Here is a 26,492-nt window from a genome sequence, read left to right as displayed (position 1 = left end):
GACAGACAGATTCAGTCCAAAGGATCAGATGTTAACCTCAGTCACTTCTCAGCCCTTCACCTTTCTCCCAAAGGCATTCTGAAGATGCAGCTAAATTTGCACCCTATATGGCAGATACTCCCTAGACTTGCAGATAAACAGGCTTTCAATATAATTCTGCTCAGTTCCTTGCTTCAGTCACAGCAAATCATCACCGTGGTATCAGAGCCATCCCAATACATGTTCATAGGTTGTGGATGGGATGGACAGGTACTATATGTTTATACATGGCATAGTTGCAATCCCACCAGACTCACGCAGATAACAATAATGTCAATGTTCATCACTGTGCCCTGGCCATGTACTTAAATGCTAATGTGGTGGCTATACTGATAAAAATAATGTTCAAGTTATTGTAAGAGTCAGGATAAGAGGTTAACATCCAGAAAGAGTTATGAGAAAAGAGCTATGATTAGACCAGACAGATGGGTCAGGAAAAGTATGCAACTTGGAGGATTATGCTCTTCCATATTAACATAGGTTTTCTGCTATCTGTCCTAAGCCTTTCTGTGTCATTCTTCAGGGAACACAGAAACGCTAAAATCTAAAGTCTGTTCATATAGTGAAAACTCAATAGCACAATTCCCAAGAGAGATTATATCACAAGGATCAGTATAAATTAGTATAACTGAATACATTTGCAGCGCTGTTCCTTCACAAAATCTAGCTAGTCCCTCTGATTTCATGTAGCAAAATTAGCATTATCTTATTATATCCAGAGTTTACCTGAAGGCAAAGGAAGCTGTTTCCTACAATGCCTGATGAAGATTAGCCACCCTTTGAAAAACTGCTGTTTCATGTTTTTTTATTTTTTTCCTTGTGTGTTGGGTACCTTTGTTCCTAAAAAGTATATATTAAAAAAAAAAAAAAAAAGTGTTAATTAAACAGAGTTCACTGTTGCTATATACCACTGTCACGATGGCAGCGATAATATCACTTTTTAATTACAACCCACTTTACCTTCCACAGAGTGGCTGCTATTTAGGAAAGAAAAAAAACAACCAACAAAAACACAGTTAAAGACCATTATCTCCAGAAGAACTGGACTTTCAGCTAAGATGATAGAAGAGTTAAAAGAATTAATGCCCATGTCCACTAAGCAAAGCAAAAGAAAGACAACACCCACAATGTCCCATAAGCTTGATCTTGGGAGAAATCAAGCATCTAAGTCCAGGCACGCAACTCTTAAAACCCTGCCTAATCCCTTGGGCTCCTAGACTACGTCTATACCGCTAATTTAAACATGCCCAGGACTGTTCTCTGGCAATGAAGTCCCTGGCACAAGATGGCTTGCACCCATAACATTAAACTCTTTTATCCTTCGAGCAAGGCATTTGGATCCAAAGTGGTTATTGGGAACGGCCCCTGGCCCACGCTAACTCCCTGAGCCTTGTCTGGAAATTGTTTTGAAGAGTGTAAACTGGCTCAGGCCAAAACTATGGTGAGAATGAATTCACAGGAATCAGCTTATAACTTCATACGCGATGGAGATGTAGTGCCCCAGAACATTTGCTAGTACAGATGTAGCCCCCAAATCCCTGTCAAATGCACATACAGTATGTATATATACACTTATATACTATCTATATATACTTCTGTGGAATTTTGTGCACTTAAACTGTATACTTGTAAGTACCAAGTTTTGTCTACGTAGGAAGGATTTCTTGGCAAGAGCGTGTCAGAGAGGCGTTCACATTGCTGGCTGACTAGTAATCTCAGCTTCCAAGTGTCTTCATTCCTCTCTTCCACATTAACCTTGAGTTTCTATCTTTCCAGACACTACAATTTTGTTCTGCGTAACGTGGAAACGTGGGGGGAATTTTCACACTCATTTTCACAACTGGAGCACGCACTCCTCCATGCTTAAAGGTGTTTGCTTGGAGAGTGTTTCCACTTTATCTTAGATTTGCTGTGGACCTCTCCAGCACAGTTTTACATGCACGCTGTGCAAGGGCAAGCAGATCCCAGGAGCAGTGACGAGCTTAGAGCTCTTCTGTGAGTGAGCACCTCAGAAGAGTAGCGAGGGCCTGAGCCTAAAGCCAGAGCAATGCACTCCGTGACTGACAAAGCTGAGTCAGAAGGAAATGAGCTACTCCACGGTAGCGCAGCAGGAACTGCTACAAGGACTCAGTCATACATGGACACAGGCGGGCAGGGGCAGGCTGAACTCAAAGCACGTATAAATGTGCTTAGCAGCCGGGGTTTGGCAAGCCCGTGCCTTGACACAGCACCGACATGGCTTGGGAAGCCACGGAACCTTCGCTGCAGGCCGGTGTGGGCTGCCTTGCTCAGCCCCGAACCCAGGCATATCTTCTCCCGTCACAAAATCCCTCCCGGCGCCTCTGGCCGTCGGCCGCCGCCCGCCCTCCCCTCGGCAGCGTTTCTCACTTGCCCGCCAGGGGGCAGCAGCAGCGCGTATCAACGGCCGCCGGGACCCGAGCAACGGCTCCAACGGCCGCCGGGGCGCGGCGTCCCGCCACGGCCGCTGCCCGCCTGTTTTGGAGCCTGCAGCTCCCCAGGAAAGCTGGGTCCCCATCCCGGTGGTGGGAAAAGGGCATCTCTAGGTTCTCTGTCACGACAGTAGGGCGGTGGCACTGAGCTGCCTTCCCACCAAAAAGCACACAGATCCGAGGTGCAGGTACATTCTGTTACAGACTTCCTTTGCTGTGGTGCAACTCCTTCTTGTAAAAGTTGAGACATCGAGGCCACTTGCAAGACTGCGTATGTGAGCGCCTGCCAAGATTTTCCCAGAGTCAGGGCTCGCCGAGTTCCTTCCCCTTCCTCCACCCACCGAATCCTGCTGGGTTACTGGAAATGCTACAGTTTCCATCCACCAGTGTCTTCAGGCCACCTATGGCAGAAAGGGATTTTTCCAGGAAAGACACATTAGAACTATTGCTCAGTACAGAATCAGCCCCAGCTTTTGTTTTCCTACTAAAACTGTTTCATTTCCCTTACTGAAAAAGGCCTTCAGAGTCCCTAATGCTGTCACTTGACAACATAAACTACCAGAGAGGAAAAAAAGTCAGCTGAATCAGTGTTCTTCAAACTCCTGGACGCAGCCTGGTCTGTGTAAAACTCACGAGTAACCAAGCCGTCACTTCCGCGGTGACCAACAATCAGTGTCTCCTCCTCCTTCCAAACTCTAGGAAACTCGAGAGGAGAAGACAAATGAGTGTGGTGTTCTCTAAAACAAGGAACAAGACCATAAGAATCAAAAATAAAAATAAAAAAAATCTGGATTACAGAGTAAGCTTTTGTTTTCCAAATTCTTGGTCACCTTTCTTTATTTCTGAGCCTCATTATTTTCAGTAGGGCAGCACCTGACCCACCTTCTCAGGGGTTGGAACATCCCGATGAAGGTCACTATGTTGGCAAGTGTTTTAATTACATCTGTTTAAAACGACAATTGGATCTTTTTATGATAATAACCTCAAGTAAAATCAGAATGCCAATTAACTAGAGGTGGAGAACACACCATTAACTAAGGCAATCAAGGTGTAAGTCAGGGCTGAGAGGTTCTTGCTCTCTTTCTCAATGCTGGTTTATACTGTAGTTTTGCAAAAGCTACTTAGCTTCTAACTGCCTTGGCTCCTCCAACTGCAAAATGGAGGAAAATGCCTTTTGCACAGCAGCAATGTGAGATTTATTTAAATAAATAGCACTGGCAAGGTTCTTGGAAATAGTCAGGTAAAACATGTCACCTATGAACAGAGTACAAAATAAATATGGCCGATAGCTTTATCGTGAGGGAAATGGCAAATACCTTTGTCTTTATGACGCTGAGAAATATGAAGAATGAACTGATCCTTTTTACACTGTGCCTCACATTTACTTGCTGAACATTCCCTACAAGATGTTTTATTTGCTATTGGGTAAGACTCAGGAGGACTAATGAATTATTTTCCTAGCACATTAGACACAACACTGTAGAGAGTGAAACACGAACAGAGAAACATCCAGAGGCTTTCTTGTACCATCAAAGATGTAGGAAAGGAGCAAGGAAAGGTGGCAAACCATAATTTGCCCAACTGAGAGACCAAAAGAGGAGAATCATCAAAAGCAGCCAGAGGCATCTGAAATGAAAGCATAATTGAGTGGGAAGAAAACAATGTGCAACACAGAAATAAAGCCCCTGGTTCCTTTAGGCACATTCACATTAAAGGGCAGGGGCCAGATAAACTAACAGTTATCTTGATGCTCTTCCCTGGGGAGCAAGGCATTAGGTGCACTATGCATGTAATAAAATGGTTTTAAGCACTTCTATGCCTGCCAACACTCTTTGCTACTTGCTTCTCAGGCAGCTAGAGTCTTCTTCCCAGGATGGCTTTCCCCAGCAACCTTACCTGAAACGTTAAGGCAAGCTCATCTTTATTCTGTCAACAACAGTGGTAAAAGACTGAATCCACAGCCACCGCTGCCCACTCCAGCAGATCTACCAAGGTACAAGATTTGCTAGAGCAACTTGTTAAAGACTTCCTAGATTGGAGCCTTCTGAAAGCACAAGTCATAAGGCTTTTATTATATCTCAGGTGCTCCTTCTACTGCAAATTCCAGCGACCCCCCCCCCCCAGTGACCTGATAAATGATTATCATTAAGTGATGCTGGCCAGCTGTGCTCTATCTTCACAACCATAACAGCACATAGTAAGCCAGGTCTGCACAATAGTATAGCATGGTACAGGCTGGAAAGGCAGGTAGGAAAATCTCTCCCTGTATGCACATAGAAATACTTTGACATGCTTTGTAATGGCTTCTATGTTAAGTTCTTGACCCACAGTTTAGGGCTGTCTGCATTCCAGTAGTGCACTGCATGTAGTGTGATGTAGCTAGACTCAAAGCCTCTAATCCCCATCTAAAACAGATTTAAAAAAAAAAAAAAAATCATTCTCAAAGCCCCACTAAATATGTTCCCTAGTTTTGACATCCTTTGCATGCTGCTGGAACCTCAGGATTCTTCCTTTTGTTTGAAATAAACCTTTGGTTTCCTTAAAAGTTTGCACCTGCAGTATAAGAGCAGGCTTGTAGTTGCCTTTCCCTCCAGTATATTCACATGATATGGAGAACTGGACTGGTGGGAACTTTTGGGTACTACACTCTGATGAATGGGAGAAGTACAGCAACCCACAAAACGTGAGAAAAGCTGATAGCACTGTAGGCTTCTTGTTATCTCCAGGTAGTTAGGGTGTGATCCACTCCCTTCCAGCTTTAAGAACCTCCAGCAAAACTGCTTGCTGTTTTTAAGCAAGATGCATAAGGCAGAAAGAGCACAGCCTGATCCCCACCACAGGCTTGGCTTGCCAGGTTGATGGTGGAGTGCCTTAAGTGTAAAACAATGAGAAAAGCATTAGCATCAGAGCTGTCATTCCTTCCAGCTTAAAGATTTGCTAGGGAAAGCTGGTCTCTTGTTTTCTTAGATCAGAGAAGCTTGGTTTGACTCCAGAGAGATTAAAGGTGCTAAACTGGGAGGGAGGAGAGTATCGGATCCTGTCATTAATAAAGGACTGGTTGCAAGTCTGAGGAAGGAGTCTACTCCATTATTAAGATATCTATCTCTATTCCTTCTGGGAAACTTTGACCTGGAGGAAGGGTCTGAGGGTTCAGTGTAATTCTTGAGGTAGGTCATTAAGCAGGAGACTGGTAGAAGAAGCAAGTTCTTCAATATCTTTTCCCTGCTTCTGTCTCCACAGATTTCTTGTATCAAGACAGAAGTCTTATCCATGCACAAACCTTACCATTGTCAAATGTCGGGAAAATTGTGACTTCAAGAACTGTTACGAAAAGCCCACAGTTGCTGAATTCTGACTGCATCTCCATCCAATGTGACAACATTCAAGCCACAGTTTGCTCTCTGCATGTCCTTCCATCACTACAATAAAAAAAAAGGGAGTAGCCCAGCAGTCAATGCTTGCAGCTCAGAGTAACTGGAATTGCATGGGGCTTACTTCCAAACCTGCCATTGTGCAAGTCTGGGAAAGGCACCAAATTCTCCCTGTGTCCCCAGCTCCTCCTCCCCAGTGAAACAAAACACCCATCAAGCAGCAGGCTGGCTTGTCTGAATGAATTAATAGCTACAAAACAATCTCTGTTCCACATAAGTCTGTCAAAGCCATTATTAAGAATCTGACATGGGTTATCACCTGCTCCTTCAGAAGCAATGGCCGAAAAGAGGCTACATCAGGACCTGTAGAATGACCCGGCCTCTGGGAAAGATTTGACATCATGCAAATATCTAACAGTAAAATTTATCCATCAGGCCTGACATAAACTAGACTTGAACCAGGCAGTCTGCAGTTTTGTAGTCAGTTGGAGCCTGGAAAGATTTAAGCGTTCAAATAATGTCAGCTGCCTGAAGTCTAAATAGTTTGAAGAGCAAGGCCTCAGGATAAGTGTGCCTAAATTTATGCCATTGAGAATGCCAGCCCTGATGTCTCACCTGATACCTGTGGAGAAGCAACTGTGAATTGAGAACTCACCTGATTAATGAACACAACATGGTATCTCACTCCTTAACTGGGAGGTATAATCAGTGTTAATCTTATGGGTGTGCTACTAACTATCCATCCAAAGGGGATGTTTGTTTTGCTATTTCCCTCATCCTTAACGGCAGCTTTTCCCCACTCTGCACAGTCACTCTGCAGTTCACAGCTATAAATATTTTTGCTTGATAGCTGTAGTATTTCAGCATCTTCCACCTCAAGCTTCACCTCATCCATTATCCATAGCTCCTTTGTAACACAGGTTTTGAGCTGATCTCCTCCAATTAAGCTATGTAAGCTGATCCATACCAGGTACCTGAAAGAGCACTATCAAAGGAGAGCAAGCTTCTGCCTTGGGCAACTCAGAAAGGATGCAAGCTGCTTGCCTGAACCACCAGAGATGGCAGAGATGTCCATTTTGGACTGAAGAAGATGGATTAGACTGGCAAGAGAGGAACAGAAAAGGAAAATGATAGGAAGAGGGTAGTGATAAGAATGGGATGCAGAAGCACATGGTAGGAGAAAGGTGAAGCAACACAGCAATGGGGAAGAGGTAGGATATCTAGGGAGAAATACGGATGAAATAATGGAGTGGGGTCCCTGACAGCTGGCATGGCTTAAGAGAGACAAAGCTGAGGAGAAGGCGTATGTGGAAGAGGGGAGATTGCATGGAAGATGAACACAGTTGTGGGTATGGATGGAAAATCTAGTTGCAGATACACATAGGTCCCTACCTGCTGTGGAAAAAGTTTTGGAGTTGCTATATAGTTAACTTAGCAAGAGCCAAAAAATTCCAACTGTTTTTGTGTGTTTATACTGAGGCTCGAGTAATGCCTAACATGATGTCTAACATGATGTCTGTGAGAACAGAGGATGAAACATTGTGACCTGGAGATTCTTCTCAGGCAGAAAGCTTGGAAAGTGTGCAGGTAGCTACTAATAGCAGAAGAAGGTAGCATTATGATTTATAGGGAAAGAGGAATAGGAAGAGTGTGCAAGGTATATGAATGGATTGAAAGAAAAACATTGTTGGTACCATTGTTCCTAGCTTCTTGGGCAACCATGCCTACAAGTGCCCTACATGAAGCTGGCTTTGCTGCAGGCTTTACAGCTAATGTTGTTTTAATTTCTGACATGTCACTAATGGAGAAAGATTTAACATGCATTTATTCAACGTCACTAAAAATACTCTGGCAGTTGAGGGGGGGGGAGAATAAGGATGATCAGTGAGGGAGGCATGGAGAGGACCTGCGCTTCTGTAAGGACTCAGATGCAATGCTTACAAATTGGGGTTGGAAGAGCTCTCTCCCAGTAACCTCTGCCATGAAAACCTGCTGTCAAGTGTCATACCAGATTAGGGAGATTGGGCAGAAGATGAAAGACCCTTCTCCTAAGAGCAGCCTATTGAAGTGGAGGTAACTGCACTGCAACAGCAGTGCCTCTACCTAGCAGGTTCTCATTAGAAATAAATACTAGTAATGAAGGAAAGGTATAATCCAATTTCATTCCAGATGAGTATGTTCTGTATGGTAAGTCCCTTCACTACTGTTAACACTTGCTGTGTTAGCAGTGAGTGGTAATCTGTCAGGTCTTGATCTGTTTCACAAAATCTGCAAGAAGTATGTGGCAGTAGGTCAGTTGAGTTATAAATGGTTACATCACTCTCTTCCTCCTTCTCCTACCTGGTGTAAAGCTGGGTTTCTGGCTCCTGTTCTGTGCTCATTCCTTGCCTCTGCATGGGAAGGCTTAGCCCTACAAGAGAAGTGGCAGAGGACCTTCTGTCTTCATGCCACAGAATTGGATCCAGCCTTGATGCAGGTGAGCAGGCACATACTGCACAGGCCGTATAGATATGCAGCTACTTCTACCTGGTCTGGCCTACATAGCACTTTATATGCTGGGCAGGGTACGTGGCAATCTGCCCTCCCTTGGTAAACCATCTCCTGTCCTCCCTGACGTAGTGGAAAGAAAATTAAATCCTTCCAGAGCCAGAAGCAACCGTGATGTCTTGAATCCTCCTGCCACTGGACTTTTGGTCAGTGAATAACAAAGATCTCAACAACAAAAGGAAGTTTGTTTGCCCACATTAAGCAGCCCTGTCCCTATGCTTCTCATGAGCTATAGACTCACATAAAATGCTAAAATTCAAGCCTCCATGAGCACTAAGGGAGCCTGGATCCAGATTAGACAGTGCTTGGATGATTCGGTGATTGGCACCTTAGAAATTACTTAGATAGATAGAGCAGAGCAGAAATAGATGGGTCTTTGCAGCTTTGGCTCTTCTCTGCTAGTTATAATTATTTGAGATGATGTTTCACATCACATTCAAACTCCTGTGCAAATAGCAGCAGCAGAGAACAAGAGATCTTAGCCACCTAGGAAAGGATTATGTGGATATGACAATGTTCAAACCCACTGGGTTCTGCCATGCTGCATTATTTAAGCCCAGTAACCAAATTTAGTAACCAGCCCCTGAGGCGCTGAGAGAAAATCACAGCTTCCAGAGCTCCCTTCCCTCGCAGTCCTCTCGGCTTCCTCCCTTAAAGGAGCCACCAGCCTTTCTCTCCCTGTCTCAGCCCCAGAAGCCAGGCCTGATTTCCCACTTCTGAGAATAGTGAAGCCATGAGAATCCAAGATGGAGTCATCCTCACAGGAAGCCAGAGCCATCCCATCCTCAGGCCTACAGGATGCAGGGCATGAAGGCTACATCTGTGCAATGAAGCATGTGCTCAGGTGCAGGCAAGACTGCCCTGCAAACAGCATAGTTCCTGTCTGGGCTATGGCCATAGTTCTGCTTAGGCCGTTAATGCTGCCCTCTCTGCCCAGATCATGAGAAACTTACCAGGCTCTCACTGCCTGGAAGCTTTGCAGCTCCAGCTAAACCTGTGTCTGACTGTACCTGCTGGTGAAGTGTGTGGAAAACAGCAATTCTGGACATATGGACAAGCTCAGGCCTGTGCTTGGGTGAGATTGCTCCTTGTCTTCCTCGCCCGCTGAAGCTGCAGTTGGTGAAAAGAGGTGGGCCCAGATCCAACTCCACCAGCTCAGGCCAGTCCTCAGCAGCAGGGCTTTGTCACTGCTCCACAGAATCACAGTGCTATAAGATGGCAATTAATGGCAAATAATTTTCCAAAGGACTGGGGCAAAGGAAGCCTGGGAGGCTTCGACAGATCAACGGTCCCTCAGAACACTTGTCACTTGGCTTGTGTCAGTGACCAGATGCCAAGCCTCAGCAGATTCTTGCCTCCCTGGTAACAAAGGAGCACTCAAGTCCATGTACACGACCAAGCTCTCCAAAGCAAGCTGCGGGAAGTAGAGATGGGAGAAGGTGAATATTTAACCAGCACCATGTCAAAAGCAAACACACGTCCACTGTGTTGTTTTATCATCACAAGGCATTGGTCTCATACATACATTTGAGGCAACTTTACTCCCTGCGGATCCTGGCAGAGCTGGCTTGGTGTGCAAAGAGGTCATTTCTGTAAAAGCCAAGCTCAGCCTCAGGGAGCCGCAAAACAGTGCTGAGACGGGCTGGTACTGTAGGTGACTCCCGCAACCGAGGCTTTTAACTGCAAGGCGTGCCCTCTCCCAGGCGGCGATCGGACGCCGTAGCCTCTTAAAACTGTCTGCCGTCTCTTGGATCCCTCCTGGCCTTCAGCCCAGTGCCCTGGAGGCAGTGAGATGGAGTCTGGTGTTTACAAACACAGCCTTTATAAAACCTCGTGTGGAATGAGAAAGACGAGCAAGCCCAAGCCTCACTGAAGTGCCCTGGGAGGAGCAGATCTAATTGGAGATTGCCAGGAACTTCTTCCTGAGCTGCCTTTGCTGACCTGGATGAGCCACAGTTGAGCTGCCAAGATAAGGCGCGATGGGAACCAGCTGCAAGGGGCCTCTGTTTGGTCAGGGTTGCTGGTGAGACGGCCTTGTGTGAGCTGGGTTGCTGGACCAGGCTGTGAGAAGCAGGGCCACCTTAGGGCTGCATAGGCAGGGGTCAGCCATGTGCTCTTCTCATACCATTCCCAGGTGCCCAGCTGTGGGTGTTCAGGATTGATCAAGCTTTTTAACTCTGCTCTTGTTGCTGGGTGGTTTTTTGTTGCTGTTGTTTTTTGCTTTTTTTTTTTTTTTTTTTTTTAATACTCAGTCCACCCATGCTAACCAAACACTAAGACAGGTTATTTATCACATACTTATAGTGTCACAACAAATATGGCCTATTGCTCCTGTTTGCCTAAGCTGCCCCTACTCCATAGTGATTTTATCTGGAAACCATAGTGTCTTCCCAGTATTCCTATTGTTCTAGTGGCCACCAGAGTCAATACCAGCACTGGCCTCTGGTGAATGGTGCCAGCAAACTGGTAATGCTTGGCATAAACTGAGCACATCTTCCTTCCTGTGCAGTGGTGCCCCATCAGCAGTTTGTCCCTCCTCTTTGCAGATCACCACCGTGGTGCTGAGAAGTGGATGGCAGCAGCGGCTGCGCTGCAAGCACCGGGCCCCAGGGAGCCACCCTCATCAAACAGCTCCCCAGGGTGTTGGGTGCTGTCAGCTGTGGGCTGGCTCCTGTGCAGCACTGGGTGTGACACCCCAGTGTGGGGCGATTTTCTCTGAAGACAATTTACTAGAACCCTTTCTGAGGTCTTGTCTCCAGGGGGAAATTCTCTAGCACTGCTGTTGTGGGATAAACTATTCTGCAATAAACTTTAAAATAGCCCATGGGAATGCAGTAGGCTGGAAAAAAATAGTCATTTTATTCTGGTGTGATCGCTCCATTTTGTGATGCTGGCTCTTTCCCTCCCCTCCCCTCCACTGGACATCAGCATGCTCGAGTCAAATGCCAGTGCTTCGCAGGCAAGGATTGGAGGGCTGCAGCTAGGCCTGAAAGTGGCCGGTTCCCTAGCTCTCCAGGCTACAGTCCTCTCCTCACTGCTTCAAAGCAGCAAACTGTGCAAACGTGCAAAAGCTTGCATGCATCCCACTCTGGGATGTGAGTCCTCTCCAGGGACCAGCATGGGAGCCAAGATGTGGAAACACAAATAACGGTCCTGGGCAAAGCCTTCCAGCAGCTGTGACTAACATCAGACCACTTGGCAGAGGGCTGCCTGCTCTTGCTCTCTGCCTCTCTCTGGGATCCTCAGAAAGACCACTGTGGAATCACAAGCACCAAGCAGGCATGGGCCACGTGCAGCAGCCCCAAGAGCAAGTTGCAGGAAGGGAAATGTGTGAGATTGTTTGCGTGAAACATATACATCGGGGCTGGCAGAACGCAGCCAGGACCTCTCCATTTTCCTGGGTTTGGAAACAAGGCCCAGCCTGCTCTTGTGCTAGTAGCAGCCAGCATCCAGCAGGAGGAAGTTTTCGGGATGGGCTGCTTGGCAGGGAGGAAAGGGGCAAGGTTGTGGAAGAGGATAAACCAGCAGTGTTCCTCCACTGCGATGCGTAAGCAGGCCTCAGATTTTCTCCCAGGGCTCAATCTTAGCAAGGCAGAGCTCTTATCAGTGCCCTCTGCTCCAGGCCCTTCCTGAGACTGCAGGCTCCACACTTGTTCTGGCCCAGGCTGCTATCTGGCGCCAGTGGGATGAGGCAGCTTGACTTGGGGGCTAGAAATCTGCTGGCCACCTGCATGCAGAAGCAGGCTCAGAGGAGAAAACCTGTGCAGACCTCTGTGTGTTCTGTGCTACAAAGCAGATGCTGCTGGGATGAGACATGTCTCATCAGATGAGCACAGCTATGGCTGTGGCCTATCATCCGTTCCCCAAAGGACCATTCTCTCTGCATCTCCAAGCAGGGAGCTATAGCACTTTGACAGTGCTCTGCCCTGCAATCCATGGCTCCAATACTGTTTACACCAAAGTCCAAAAGCAGGATGAAGATAGGTCCCCTTGCTCTTTTTTTCTGGGCAAACAATTCACCTCTGGGACCCAGCTGCTTACAAGGTGCGGAGAGAAAGATTCTAAAAGAAAGCAATAAAGAGGACGTGGGTACAGGGGGAGGAGGAACTAGAGGAGGGGGAGAGGAGGGGTACATATGTCACAGCTTACCTCAGAGCCAGAATTAGAAGCTGGTTTAAAAAAACATAAAATCACAGCAGGAAATAATGTGTGGCTTAAAATAGCAACATCAAATGGGAGTGAGAATGGGGAGTGGGTGGCATTTGAGGTTGCTGCTCTGTTCTTCCCTCAGTGGCAGGGTGATTAATATGTCTGTGCTACTTGTGTTTATGTAACAAAGGGCACTAAAGGCCAAAGCTGTATTTTCTCTAACACTGCAGGGGAGTCTGTGAATCTTTTCTTCTCCCCACAGCATTAAGTGGGAGGATCTGCACTTGTGCTTCCTGCCCCAGAAACAGAGAATATCCATACTGCAGCAGTGCACACAGTTACGTTTCCATGGCTTGGCAGGGTTGAATAGAGACATTTAAGGCTTTGAAGGCACTTGTCTGTCTTTCATTGCTCCCCACAGAAAAAGCTCATTCCCAGAGCACACCTGTAAATGTGGCTGGGTTGTCTCTGGCTGGAGGCTGCACTGTAATAGTAGGCCAAGTACCATTGCGTGTTACTGCACATTTCCCTGCTTGTTCTGTGTATTTGTAGTGAATCACAGATCTTTGAGATGGGTAATGCAGCCCATTTCCTTGCCAGCTCAAGACTGTTCCCAGCCATATAAATTAATCCCTCACGTTTCTCTCGGGAGACTGTGGCACAGACTGATCAGTATTTTTTTCTGAATATCTTGTACATTAGGTGCTGTATTAAAGACAGGAAAGCACTCACAGTTTTGCTAAGGAAGGAATATTTCTTTTGGGTGCATGAGGAAGTAACACACTACATCACCAGTCATTGATGGTGCTGAAGTAACCCAGAAGAGCACCAAGTGATGGCACTTGTTTTTTAGACTAATATGATCTTTTCTGGACTAATAAGCAGAACAAGCCTGCTCTGAACTCGTGGAGAAAGGTGGGAGAGTGTGCAAAGGAGCCCCAAGGGGTGTAGGAAGGCTGGCCTGTGGCTGGGACACACGCGGTACCTCCAGCTCATCTGAATGACAGCGTGGTGCTCAAGCCAATCTGTACCTGGTCCCCTCAGTACAAAGGCGAAAACGGGGCTTTTCTTCACCAGTGAGCAAAATGCCTCAGCCAGCACTCCTGCACAGGCACTCCTATCAAAAGGTCAGTCTGGGGCAAATAACACAGGACCAGCTTTGTCATGTGATAAAAACCTGCTGCACAGACCTGATTCTCTGTTACACTTCGGCTTCGGTGACTATCTTTGGCATAAGCTGGGACATGCTGCTGTCAGGAGAAGGAGAATCAGGCCCAGCTCTGATGCATATCTTCCCACAGGCAGGCAGAGCAGCACAATTTGTTTAAATATGGCATGCTGGTGGCTGTAGACAGAGATCACTCCCAGCAACTCAATCAACATGCATAATATTCTGCTAGTTAAATTCAACTGTGGTAAATATCTCCACCGTGTTATCCCTCCAAACAAATATAGTACCTGTATGGAAGAAATTCCTCAGGACGTTTCCTGTCTGGAGCCAAAGCTTGCCAGGGACTGAATTTCCTGTGAGGCTTGAGTTGGGAATGCAAAACGAAGAAGCTAACAAGAAAAAGCAATGATACACATTTGGACCTGCTCTGCAAAGATCCTCCTCAGCGAGTGCATTTTTCCCATTTAAATAAAAATGAAGCAGTCAGATTTGCAAATATCAGCTGTGTTATTTTTCATTTGTGATTCTTATTTTTACCTCACTGCTTCTCTTTCTGCCTATTTTTTCCAGCTGCGATTCTGTGACTTACACATCCTGAAAATGAAAGGGCTTGTTTTTGCCAATAGCAAAGTGCTATGCATCCTTTCAACCATCTGGAAATATATTTTTTATTCTTCCCCTCTCCCAACCACACACGCACGTGCACACACACAACCAAGCCTTTGTCTCTCAGAATCATTTCCCGCACCAAAGCTGATGCTCATGAAAAGAATTCAGTGAAAAAGTTTCACAGGCATTCAAGGGCTGAATAAACAGGGCAACTTCCTGGGCACTTGTTCTCATCCAAACTGCCACTTCATGAGGAAGAGATGAATGCCACAGAGCATAGAGTTCAGTGGCAGGCGATTAGGAGAAGTAACATCTCCTGTTCTGGCTCTGCTGCAAATCTCCTTTGTCATTAGAAGTGAGTTGTATACCTGCTCAGTGCCTCGGCTATAAATAGGGATACAAATGCTTTTAACCCCATGTGATGATCGATGCATTCATGTTTGTAATATGAGCTGATGTCCAGAGATGAAAGAAGTAATCTGAAGTGAAAATTACCATGATAGCTCTGTGCTGAGACTAATAGAGTCAAGCAGGACAGTCTGGGAGCCAGAGACTAGACTTGATCATCTCTTGCCCAGAGGCAAATGTGAAGTGAGCTATGTCACCATGCTATCCAGATGACTGCAGGTCTGCAAGAGGAGACAAAGAGGCAGAGCCATACTGGCTGGTACAAACACGCTTACGGTGGCCAGCTGAGAATGAGTAACAGCTGCTTGCTCATCATCCTGATTTCTGTCACTACTAGTGTTTCTGAACGCTGAAGTGTCCCAGTGCTGTGACTCAGGGCTGTGAGTCATGGGTTGTATGTCTCTACCACATGGAATCACTCACTTGCTCTCTCAGATGAGATTGCAGAAATCACAGATCAGCTTGGGTCCCCTACAGTGGTCTGTACTGCCTATAAGTTAAGACCTATAGGCAGATATTTATAAATGCATCCCGAAAAGATTCATCCTTCCTCCCCTGACAGTCTATCAGGAATTCGTCAGTTTCCACACACCAAAATATCAAGTAAAAGTAGAAGTCTTTTTTTCGTTGCGTGGACATTTAATTCCTACATCCCCAAACCAAGCTCTAGGAAACTCGGTCTAGATGAGAAGCAGTGCAGGCAGCATTCAGCCTTTTGTCTCTCCTGCTTTTACTGAGCCCATCTTTAGACCTGTGATGCTGACAGCAGGACAACATGCTCCTTTTTGGCTCCTCATCTGCCTTCTCCTCGCCCACACTCCCCGGCATTCCTGGTAAGGAAGCTTTGATTTAGGAACACTCTGCCAGCCTCAGTGCCAGGCTGCAATTAGTGGCAGGCAGTGCTGCAGCGGGAGTTCTTGCTATGCTTGCTGGCAAGATCTCTGAGAAGCCACCAGCTAACTCCAAGCTGCCTTTGTACATGGCAAGACCTACACTGACCATGCCCCGTCGAGCAGACCTTTTTCTCTTCTACAAGCTGCGTCAGTGACCAGCTGTGTCTGTGGGACTTCACACCCAGCTTGTACTGACTCTATGTTGATACAGGTGCAGCTGAAATAGCTGTTGCTTCCTTTAGAAATGAGGGAGCAGGGCTCACCCCAGCGTGGAGGTGCAAAGCCTAGAGTGATCTCACTGGCTGGGAACCTCCTGCACTGCCTGTCCGTGCAGCACCTCATCAGTGAAGCTGGGGCCCCATGCTGACAAGAGTGGGGTTGCTGATAGTGCCCAGCCAGCTCCTCCAGTGGCAGTGCAGTTTGTGTTGGCAAAAGGGTGTTTCTGTTGGCACAAACCTCTTCCCTGCATTGATTAATTCATGCTTTTTTTGGTTTGGTTTTTTTTTTGGCAAATCTCAGGAAGGTGTTGTGCTGGTGTGAAGCTGTGGCAAAAAACTACTGTCACTGCTCACAGTTGGTCTGGATCCTCCCCCCCAAACCAGATAAAAGATGGAAGTAATCTTTCTGAGAGAGCTTTCTGTTTGTTGAGGCAGGATGAGTACTCTTGTAAAGTCTGAATGAATGCAGACAACTCCAGGACCCATAATAGGAAAGCAAACACAATGCTCCAAGCACAGGGACTCCCGAGTGATAGGAAGTGACTTCAGCACACCAGTTCCTCTATTCCCGTAACTCTCTGTGGGTTTGCCAATAATCCTTATCGTCTTTGCTGAGAAAGGAGTGCCTTTGCTAACTGATTACATCCTCCTTTCCTTACTGTGGTCAGCCGGTTGCTGCATGCCAGAAGCAGCTGGCATGATTGATAGATAAACATATGTCTCAGCGAATTTTCCCTTGTCTGCTATAACTATCCAGCTCTGCAGTAGTTCTAGAAAGGGGTGAAACAACACAGAACAGTTTTGTCACCAATACTGTTTTCTAGAAACACTAACCCAGCAAATCTCCACTTTTTTTCATACTTCCAACCAAAGTAGCACAGATCTCTGTGCAGGACAGTCACAGCCATCCCTCCCTCCTCTGAGCAGAGCTTGTCCCACAACCCAGCAGCCCCAGCAGACAAGGCAGGGCTCAAAGGGACCCTGAGATGCCAGGCTTGAAGTGATCCTCTCAGTTAGTGCCTGTGCCCCCACAGTCAGGCTGCACTTGGTCTAGCAATGCAACCTATGAGTAGCCGAGAAACATCCCAAAGTTGACTCTTTTGAGAATGAGCATGAGTGCATTTGGTCTGGAATTTTGGCAGGTTTGATTAAAACTCTGGACACCTTGACTACAAGATTTTTGGTAGCCTGAAGGCATTCTTTGAATGCAATAGTACAGTCCAATTAAGTAATAAAATGCTTCAGGACCACCTCTTCTCCAAGCACATCATCCTCTTTTAAACAGCACATCATGACAAGAGGCATCTCAGGTCAAATTCCATTTTGATTTGAGTCACTAGAGTGACATCAGAGATGGACTTAGCCCAGTTTGCTAAGAGACTTGGAGATGGCCAATTGTATTTATTTTTTCTTCTGGTTTCGGTTCCTGGAATCTGGTTTAAAGATGTGGCCCTTCCCTTGCTGTGAGCTCACACCACGAAGTGGGCAGGGATGCTCAAATAGCATCTTCTTTGACCTTTGTGGGACTGAGATGACTGTGGTTGCTTTTTGAAGGCTTTTGAGAAGCTCCCAACAGCAGCCTCTGTACCCCATCCCCTGAACTGCATCTGCAGCATCCAGCCACAGTCCCTCCGGAGGGCAGCGTGGCTCTCAGTGACGACATTACGCTCTTAATTTGTTCCAGTCTGTTTCACACTGACATTTTAGCACTGACGTCATCAGCTGCTGAAATTTCATTGCCGCTGCTAAGAATAACAGCCCTTTTCATCCCCCACCTTACACCAAATAATTATTTATTAATACAGCAAGGATACAGGCTTATCTTTTCTGACACAAAATCAGGTTCTGGTGGTTACAAGAAGCAAGAACAAAGCACAGAAGATGCCTGGGACAACAAACAACAACAACAACAACCAACACAAGAGCATATTTACAAAAAGTAAGAGCCCTTCAAAAATCCAATGGGAAAAACTCAGACTGATTTGTTTTAAGCCTTCCTCACTGGACAGTCTTAGGCACAATGCATTGCTTCAGTAGCCTAGGCTACAGCCCACTCCAGAAGTCACACACACACAGTCCCTTCCAAATTCTTCCAGGCTTTGTATGTTGTATCTTTGCTTATAGCAGTGCAGTGTGGGCGTAAAACACGGTGAAATCAGAATTCCCCATTGACTTTGGGGCCCGAACCAAATCCTATTGATTTCCGTGGGAGGATTTCCATTAACTCGAATGGGCATTGAATCAAACCTAAATTGGCAGTGCTTTGCACTCATTTGGCATAGTGTAGTTGTCTGCATAAGGTGGAGAATTAGGTCCAAAGATACTGAGAAATGCTTTAATTAAGAGCATTATTGAAGAAGGAGAGAGTTTTTCCATCCTTATGCTGATAAACTGCATTTGTTCTACACTCCTAATGGCAAGGGGTCATATTTTCAGATGCTTGGAGTAAAGATGAAGCTGAGTGCTGAGAAGATTTCCAAAAAGATAATTAAAGGCAAATGAGATGCTGGGAAGCCCGTGAAATCAACAGGTTCATTAACTTATTTACATGTTTTGAAGATCCTTCGAGGTGCCTATCTGCATCTTTGGTAGCCTTATCAATCCAACCAGCAGTCACTAACCTCTGACATCAGCTGTGGGTTCAGTTGTCCACTATACCAGCCCATATCCTCATATCCCAGTAACATAGGCAGCGTGGTTGGTTCAGGTTGGAGCTGGGACAAAGGCTCCCTGCAGACAGCACGGCTCAGTGACTACCAACACGCAATGGGGCAGGCAGGCAGCCGCCTGTCCTCCATCACACCTCTGCCAGGTCATTCAGCTGGGGCAGCTGATCCCCAGCTGTCCCCTGGGCTCAGGTAACCAAAGCCCCCATGAAGCAGACGAACAGAGATCCTGGAAATGTTATTTTCAGGCAGCGCAGGGGAAGCCAGCAGCTAGCTGAGCTTCCGTTCCAGAAGCAATCTAAACCTAGACAGCCCTGCATCCGGTCAAGGGGAGAATTCTCAAAACTTCTTTGTTACTACTTTCCCATCAGCTATGAGGTCTCCAGCATCATTTCCTGTATTGCTGCTGACCCTCTTAGGGCACCTTCCTACACTGCCTGACTTTCTGCAACTGTTGCACTCTTTACCTCAGCAAGTGCCTTTATTGTGAAGTCAGGAAAGTTTTGGGAGCTGGCCTTTCCAACGGCAGTACTTTGCCTGGCTGTTATTTTTCACTTGGACTTGTGTGCTTGGCATGGTCATTCTGGAAAGCACAGGGAGACCGATCGGAAGACATGAAAGACAACATTGATGCTCATAAAACTGAGGGACTGCAAGAGGGGAGCCCAGAACTTTCACACTCAGATGGAAGCCTTCCCCTAATGGGATTCTTTACCGAGAAGCCATCCAGAAAAAGTAGGTGCTGGAGAGGAAAGCAAAGCGAAAGGGTTCCCAAAGCCGAGCCCTTACAGAAGGAACACGGAGGTGAGGATTTCTCCTGAGCCCTGGCAGCTATTCCCAGCTGGGATCACCAGCGAGGTCACTTGCTGCTGGGCTAAAGAACAAGCCCCCGGGCCGATGTACTCGCCTCAGACCAGGTCAAAGCCCAAGGGACGGCTGCTGCCACCTGACTTCCTCACTCCCCCGTGCTAATTTCTTCCTCCCATGAGTAATTTCCCTGCACCTCCTCCCACACACCCCCCCCAGTTCCTTGCACTGTGCATTTTTATGCACAAAGGGAATGTGCTAGATTACACCACCTGCTACTGGAATAAGCACCAGGTAAAGGGAAAGGAATGCGCAGAGGGATGTGACCCGTGCAAGCCATGGGAGAAAACTTCTTGCCTGGCACTGGCACGGGGCAGGAGAGCAGCTCTCCAAGCAGCTCTTGCTGACAAAACCCCACTTTGCAAGTTAAAGGCTGGATGTGCTACCTGCACCAAAAGGAGCCATCTAATTAAAGATCACTGGAAACCACATGCATTTGCAGAAATGGCCCCACTTCAGAGGAATCTCTCGAGGCAAATAACTCGGTCATTTTTCAAGACGTTGTTTTCAGATGTTTGTGGCAATAGCCTCCGTAGCCACGCTCATGAGGAGCAAGGCACAAGTGTTTTCAATCCCGTACTGCGGGGCATGAGCTGACACTCCGCTGGGGGTCAGGAAGGCATTTCCTCCCGGAGGATATTATTGTTCTGTGATTTATCTCATGGGAGATGCGTGCCTTCCTCCCAAATGCTGCCGTTAACCATTATTATTAAAAAATAAAAGAATTAAAAAAAAAAAAAAAGGAGAAGAAGAAAAGAAAGAAATCCCTCAACCAGGCCCGTTCGGGCCCGACGCTCCCATCCCACCCCATCGCACCCCACCCCACCCGGGCGCGGGCAGGGCGCCGGGCGCGGCCCTACTCCTTCTGGGAAGCGCCGTGCGTCACCCGCCGCCCCCGCCCCGCGGGACAGCCAATCGCCGGCCCCTTCATTTGCATACGGCGCGCGCGTGCTGCCGGGCCGGCAACGGGCTGCGGGTTGTCGTCCTTTCAGCGCGTACCGTGCTGCGGGGCCGGGGCTGAGGCCGGGGCACGGATAGGGGCACCGCTCAACGCGGCTGTCGGGCACCGCGCAGCGCTCGCCCTGACCTTGCGACGGCTTAATGTTGCAGCCTCATATGGCCTGAAGGGAGCGGGGTTTCAATTGCCCGGATGACCCTCAGTGGTCTGGGGTGCAGGCTTCAAACCTGTAGCTGTCTAGCGACAGAGTGGTTCAATTCCACCTTTCGGGCGGTATGGTGGGAGCAAGGAGGGGTGCTGCTTTTATTCCCAATGGGTACCCCGCGCGTGAGGACTTCCGTATCGCCCGCGGGCTGGAAAGCAGCTGGGGATTGCACCACAAAAGGGGGACTGCACATGCGATGTGAACGCTGCCTGTCCTGCCTCGGCTATAGGACACACAGCTGGGGCACGTCAGTAAAGCCAGCTCTACCTATGTTATTGTTTTCCCTCAGCCCTGTCGTTTGTTCCGGACCATCCCTTGGAGCAGGCACATGCTGAGCCCTGCACTCAGCTCAGCTGAAGCAAGCGCAATCTCTCAAGGGTGCCTGGGTAACAATTCGGATTTTAATTAGATTCTACTAAGCAGATCTCCTGAAACAGTGTCATATATCCTCCAAGAACGGCAAAAAAATAAATAACAGAAGCCATTCTCTAGCTCCACTCCATATTGACTATAGCCTATCTCCCACCCACGTTCCAACAAGGATGCCTCACTTCAGCAGTAAGCACGGGTGCTAATAATGTCACCCAGACCCATGGAAAATAAAGGTTAGCATAAAGCTAACAAACATATTCTTCAAGCAGAAGGCATTTACTTTGTGATATCATACTGCTCCAACAGATACTCCAACAGATGCTATGCAAAGCCTGCAGCTAGCATGAGACCCCAGAACACCCCCACCACAGGGGACAGCAAGAACTTAAGAATACATTTCCTCGTTTCCCAGTCATGCAGGCAGGAAGGGCTCTGCCTGGGGCATCCCATGGAGGGAGAGAAGAAACGTGCTGCTCATAGAATCATTACGGTTGGATAAGACCTCTAAGATAAGACCTCATCCAACCACCAGCCCATCTCCACCGTGCCCCCTAACCATGTCTCTCAGTGCCGCATCCATGTGTTTCTTGAACACCTCAAGGAACTCCACCACCTCCCTGGGCAGCCTGTGCATCACCACTCTTTCTGAGAAGGAATTTTTTCCTAATATCCAACCTGAACTTACCCTGGCACAGCTTGAAGCTGTTCCCTCTCCTCCTATTATTAGATGCACCATCCCTTCCCAGCCATTGGTCCCCTCACCTGCTGTCTCATTAGACCACGAGTGGCAGTGACTCCAGCTACTTACCTCCTGCCTGGATCTCCACTATCACATTTTGCCTCAATTCCTGTGCCACTCACTCTCATCCTATTGCCATTACCTAGAAGAGGAGGCCAACCCTCACCTAGCCACAACCTCCTTTCAGGCAGCTGTAGAGAGCAATAAGGTCTGCTCTGAATCTCCTCCAAACTGAACTTCAGTTTAGTTCCTTCAAGCTGCTCCCCATAAGACCTGTGCTCCAGACCCTTCACAGCTTTGGTACCCTTCTCTGGACACACTCCAGGGCCTCGATATCTTTCTTGTAGTGAGGGGCCCAAAACTGAACACAGTTCTTGAAGCATGGACTCACCAGAGCCGAGTACAGAGGGACGATCTCCTCCCAGCTCCTGACAATGCTATTTTTGATACAAGGCAGGATGCCACTGGCCTCCTTGGTCACCTGGGCACACTGCTGGATCATGCTCAGCAATGCCAAGTCTCTGGCGTTCCTGGGAGCATTTTGGGTCAAGTGTCATCCAAAGTAGATGAATGCCTCTAAGGATCCAAGCCTGAGTAATTATGCTTCCTTTGCACCAAATGACTCACTCCAGCTGAGAGCCTGGGAGGAGAAGGAGGGGCACAAAACGGCCCCTGTACCTCACCGTTCAGATGTGATTGCTCCCAGTCCACACATCCATCAGAAACCAGCTGTGATGCCAGCATGGGCTGGCTCTGGGAATATACTGGTCAGCACTGAGAAATCTGGTTACAAAGCACTCTGCATCCCACATGGCACAGGCCAGCTTTTTTATGGCTTTGCAGGAGATTTGCAGGCACCCTCCCCAGCGTGGCTGGGCACGCCGTGGGTCCCAGATGTCTCTGTGCTCCCAGGCACTCCAGCCATCAGCCTGTGTCTTCTGTCTATAATGAACTTTCTATGTGGAATTTTGCCATGGCCTCAGAAATTGGTATCTGTATTGCATCTTGTCTGGGGGCCTTTGTTTGCTTTGGGGCTGGGGGAGTGCTGGAAAGACCTTGGCCCAGTAGCGGGCAGCTGAGAACATTGAAGTTAGATGGCAGTTACCAAGTTGAACATAATACAGCTCTTTCATGTGGTGTTTATAACTGAACATGCTGTTTTGTGTTGGCCTATTTTTTTTTTCTTCCAAGAAGTAGTTTTGGATTAAATTATGACAATTACATTCTTATATTCAGCCCCCCCCCCCTCCAGCTCCCACCCTCGCCCTGCATGCACGCAAACACAAATGGGAATTATGTGCTCAGAGTACGATTTGAACTCCACAGCCTGGGATCCGTGCCTGGCATTGAGTTCACTTTTTTCCTCCAGAGTAAAAAAGGCCCCATCCACTCCACACTCTTTCATCACTTTAGAATGAAGTAGGGCAGTCAGATTGCTGGTGTGGGTGCCTTGTCCTTGAGGGGAGCTAATAGGGAAAACAGCCTTTCAAATATGCAAGAGAGGAGGGCAAGGAATCTCAGTGGTGAAGGTCTGGCTGTAAGCAGCACAGAGTTTGTGAAATCTTGCATGAGTACATGGTATGCAAACACACACCCCCAGCAAGCTTCTTGCACAAGCCCAGGTTGGCTGACGTATCTGGGCAGCACTGCATCTGATTGGTGTGCAGGAACGTGGTAAGAAACTCGCCCTTCTCTTGGAGCTGTGTCCCCACAAGTGCCCTCCAGGACTGCAGATCTCTAGGTCACAACTAAATGGAGGGAGAACACGGGAGGGAGGTCAGTTAGAACAGGAGGCACTACAGGATCTCTGCTCACATGCTCTTTACTGGACATAGTTGGGAAACAAGAATGTAGGAAACAGGGTTCCCTCTATTTTGCTTTTTTTTTTTTTTAACACTCTGGTTTACTTAGAGTACTGGTGAGGAGGCCAGTATAGATGACTCGTCTGCAGTAGGGACACTTTGCACAACACTATCAATGTCTTGCCAGAGCAGGCTTTGTTTGGAGTCACTCATTAGTGACAAAGCGCTCAATGTTTGAACCTGAATGTCACTATCTTCCCCAACGAACGGCCAAATGAAGATGAACCAAAGGCTCTAGCACTGGTTAGAAGGCAAGGAATTACTCAGAGTCAAGATGCACGAGAGCCTGGCTTCTCAGTTAATGTAATCTGCCTCCTGTTGTTTTCCCCGCAGAGTCACAGAGCAGTGAGGAGGATGTGCTGGTGACAGATGGCTGGCATGCCTTGCTAAGCGCAGGGGTAACTGGGCTGTGACTCAGCAAGTGTTTGGTTACAGGAGTCCCTCCGCGTGTGCTCTTTCTCTGGTGACAGTGGACCTAGCAAGGTCTCCTGGAGGACTACACGGATGTCATGTGAAGTCTGTGACTGCCATCCTCCATGAGAGGAAAGCAGGCACACACAGATTATTAGAGCAGAAAGTCAAGTTCCTAATTAATGTTTATGTTGTTAATGGATAATGTTTCAGTGCGTATAAATATATGACCTTCCCGTGATGCTTAGATATCCTACTAGCCTTTGAAAAAGAAACCGTTCAACATCCTGGCCTAAAGTAAGGACTGTCTTGCTTGGAGGTAGTACTCAGAAAACTTCTTTTGCAGTCAAGTCACTAGAGGGGGACAAAGACCTAGTCTGGGTCTTCCATACAAGAACTCTCCCGTTGCAGGTCTGGGAGACACCTTGGAGAGGCAGAAGCAAAGGTAGTCCTTCTCTTCATCAGATTTGAAGGTGCCCAAATGCTGGGATAGCTTTCTGGAGACTGAGGAAGCAGCTGGGGACCAGCAGCACATTGGAGAAATGAAGCCATTTCTTTTCCACTAAAAGCAGGATGGTACATGCACATGCATGAGTAGTTTAGCTGCCTTTATGTCAACTTAGTTCTAACAGTGCTTCTCCCAATTCCATAGCTGTCCGAGGCTTTTGTAGGCTCAGTTCTACTTCTTTCTCCTCTTTTATGAATGGGGGAGAGCTGAATTCACAGGTCTGGATAGGTGCTATTGTGTTATTGTTACCTCTGTGAGTTAAAGACGTCATGGAAATATTGGGGACTTGAACAGAATGTACCTGTGCACAACCCACATGCACACAGAGAGCCGAAGTGGCCGTAGTAAGCAATGAGGCAGTGTTTGCAAGTAACATATTGACCTGAAGTGCTTAAAAGCCACTACACATGCTCCCCTGGTGAAATGTCGACTGGAATGACTCATACAAATGGATTGTGATACACAGTCCTCAGCCCAGACTGTGCTTGGAACCAAGGCGCTCCCATTTTCTCCCCTCCAGCATACTTCCCTGACCATATCCAGAATTGAGCCATTTGGCTCTGACTGGAGCTGGTCAGAACATGTTTTTCTTTTCTTCTCTTTTTCCCTCCTTCAGCCTTTGGAAAATGTTGACATTCTAGCAAAGGGCTAAAAACCCAAACCCTGAATATTTTCCATTGGAAAATGCTGGGGGAAAGGGAGGGGAAGAATCCCCAAACTGCCAACAATCAAATCTCTTTGCTTTTAAGTCTTTGGGGCTTATGAAAGGGAGTAATATTTGGAGGAAAGCAAACTCTTTCTATGAAAATATTTGTTCTCTCAAAACTCATTTTTTTAGTAGAAAATTGTTCCAACTGGCATCTGTCATGTCCTGCCTGTAAGGGTAGGGAAGAGGTGACCCTTCATCTTTTTTACTGAAGTTATTGGTCCTTCTCTACATCTAATTTTGGAATTGGCTCTAAGAAACTCTAATTCAGAAAGATAAACCTTTCATTGGAATACAAGGATGAATACAAATACAGCACAACTTTGAGATTCATTGTGATATTCTCTGTGTCAATAGTCCTATTTACACAAATATCTTGAGCAAGTTTGGAATCCAGTCTGTGGGACGCCAGGCTCCCAGAGCTCCAGATGACTTGCTTTAGATCTCTGCACGCATTCCTAAAAGGAATCTACCTTTAACAAGATCACATCAAAGGCCGTAAGGGAAGCAATAGGTACTGAAAGGTATATTATCTGTAACTATCCCCTGAGTAGCTGGTAATGCAGAAATACTTACAAAACATTTTGTTCTGATGTTTTCAGCTGATTTAAATTTCTGTCTGAATTGTAATGGAGACCTGAAACATCTGTTTCATCTTGTCTTGGCATATTGTTCTGCTTTCCTGTAAGTTAAAAAAGGGACAAATCACACATATTTGGAGTAAAGGAATTATGCCCTAAACTTTTACTAAATGTGGCTAATAACAGGTTGGTTGGAGTTTAAAAATGGAAAGAACTTAAAACAGATATACCCTGGTCATAAATAAATTCAGGCTGAAAACTAGCAGAAGCCTTCAAAACAGCAGAATGAAGCTCAGAATAACCTCCTAAGAAGAACAATGTGAATAAACAACCATTAGAAGAAAGAACTTTATTGGTTGGAGGATATCATGACAGCAGAGAAGTAGAGTCAGTGTTCCAGGGATCCCTTCCAATTTTTTGTGCCACTTTTCCATTTTTTGTTGTTGTTTTTTTTTTTCCACGCTGAAGCTTTTCAGTTACTTTTCACATTCACTCCATTATTGTTTAGATACTGAACTGCAGGACTTCATTCTGCCTTAGTACTGGTCTCAATCAGTTGTCACTTCCACATTTTTCTAAACTAGTCACTGCTGTTTGAATTAGGTCATCAAAAAATAAGGGGCATATTTGACTCCTTCATATCTACTCCCTCACTGCCCTCCCCTTTTTTTTGGCCTAGGAACATCTCCCTGTAATTGTTAAATCTTATAACACACTGGGTATAAAAACATAGTGATGCAAAATCTCAATTTTAGACCTCAT

At 46.8% G+C, this 26,492-nt stretch overlaps 1 long non-coding RNA gene and 1 other non-coding gene across 5 annotated transcripts in view; one reads left to right on the top strand and one right to left on the bottom strand.

The window, feature by feature from the left end:
• Window positions 1–929: 929 nt before the first annotated feature.
• Window positions 930–26,492, bottom strand: part of LOC104909656 (uncharacterized) — a 45,091-nt gene continuing 19,528 nt past the window's right edge. For 2 of the 4 annotated variants that reach the window (XR_014882037.1, XR_014882040.1), the window contains 3 exons: window positions 25,726–25,831; window positions 14,015–14,116; window positions 930–2,890 (listed from right to left, as the gene is read on the bottom strand). This is a non-coding gene — a long non-coding RNA (uncharacterized LOC104909656). Of the gene's footprint in view, window positions 2,891–8,057; window positions 9,822–14,014; window positions 14,117–22,933; window positions 23,411–25,725; window positions 25,832–26,492 lie in introns of those variants that run through there. The other 2 variants (XR_014882038.1, XR_014882039.1) reach the window with 2 other exon arrangements.
• On the top strand, window positions 20,533–20,619 carry TRNASTOP-UCA (transfer RNA opal suppressor (anticodon UCA)). The gene has a single exon. It is a non-coding gene; the product is annotated as a tRNA-Sec (tRNA).

The sequence above is a fragment of the Meleagris gallopavo genome, chromosome 2 (genome assembly GCF_905368555.1).
Source record: "Meleagris gallopavo chromosome 2, MGAL_WU_HG_1.1, whole genome shotgun sequence".
NCBI lineage: Eukaryota > Metazoa > Chordata > Aves > Galliformes > Phasianidae > Meleagris > Meleagris gallopavo.
Note: the sequence above shows the minus strand (reverse complement) of the source record. Positions and strands in the feature narration are given on the sequence as shown.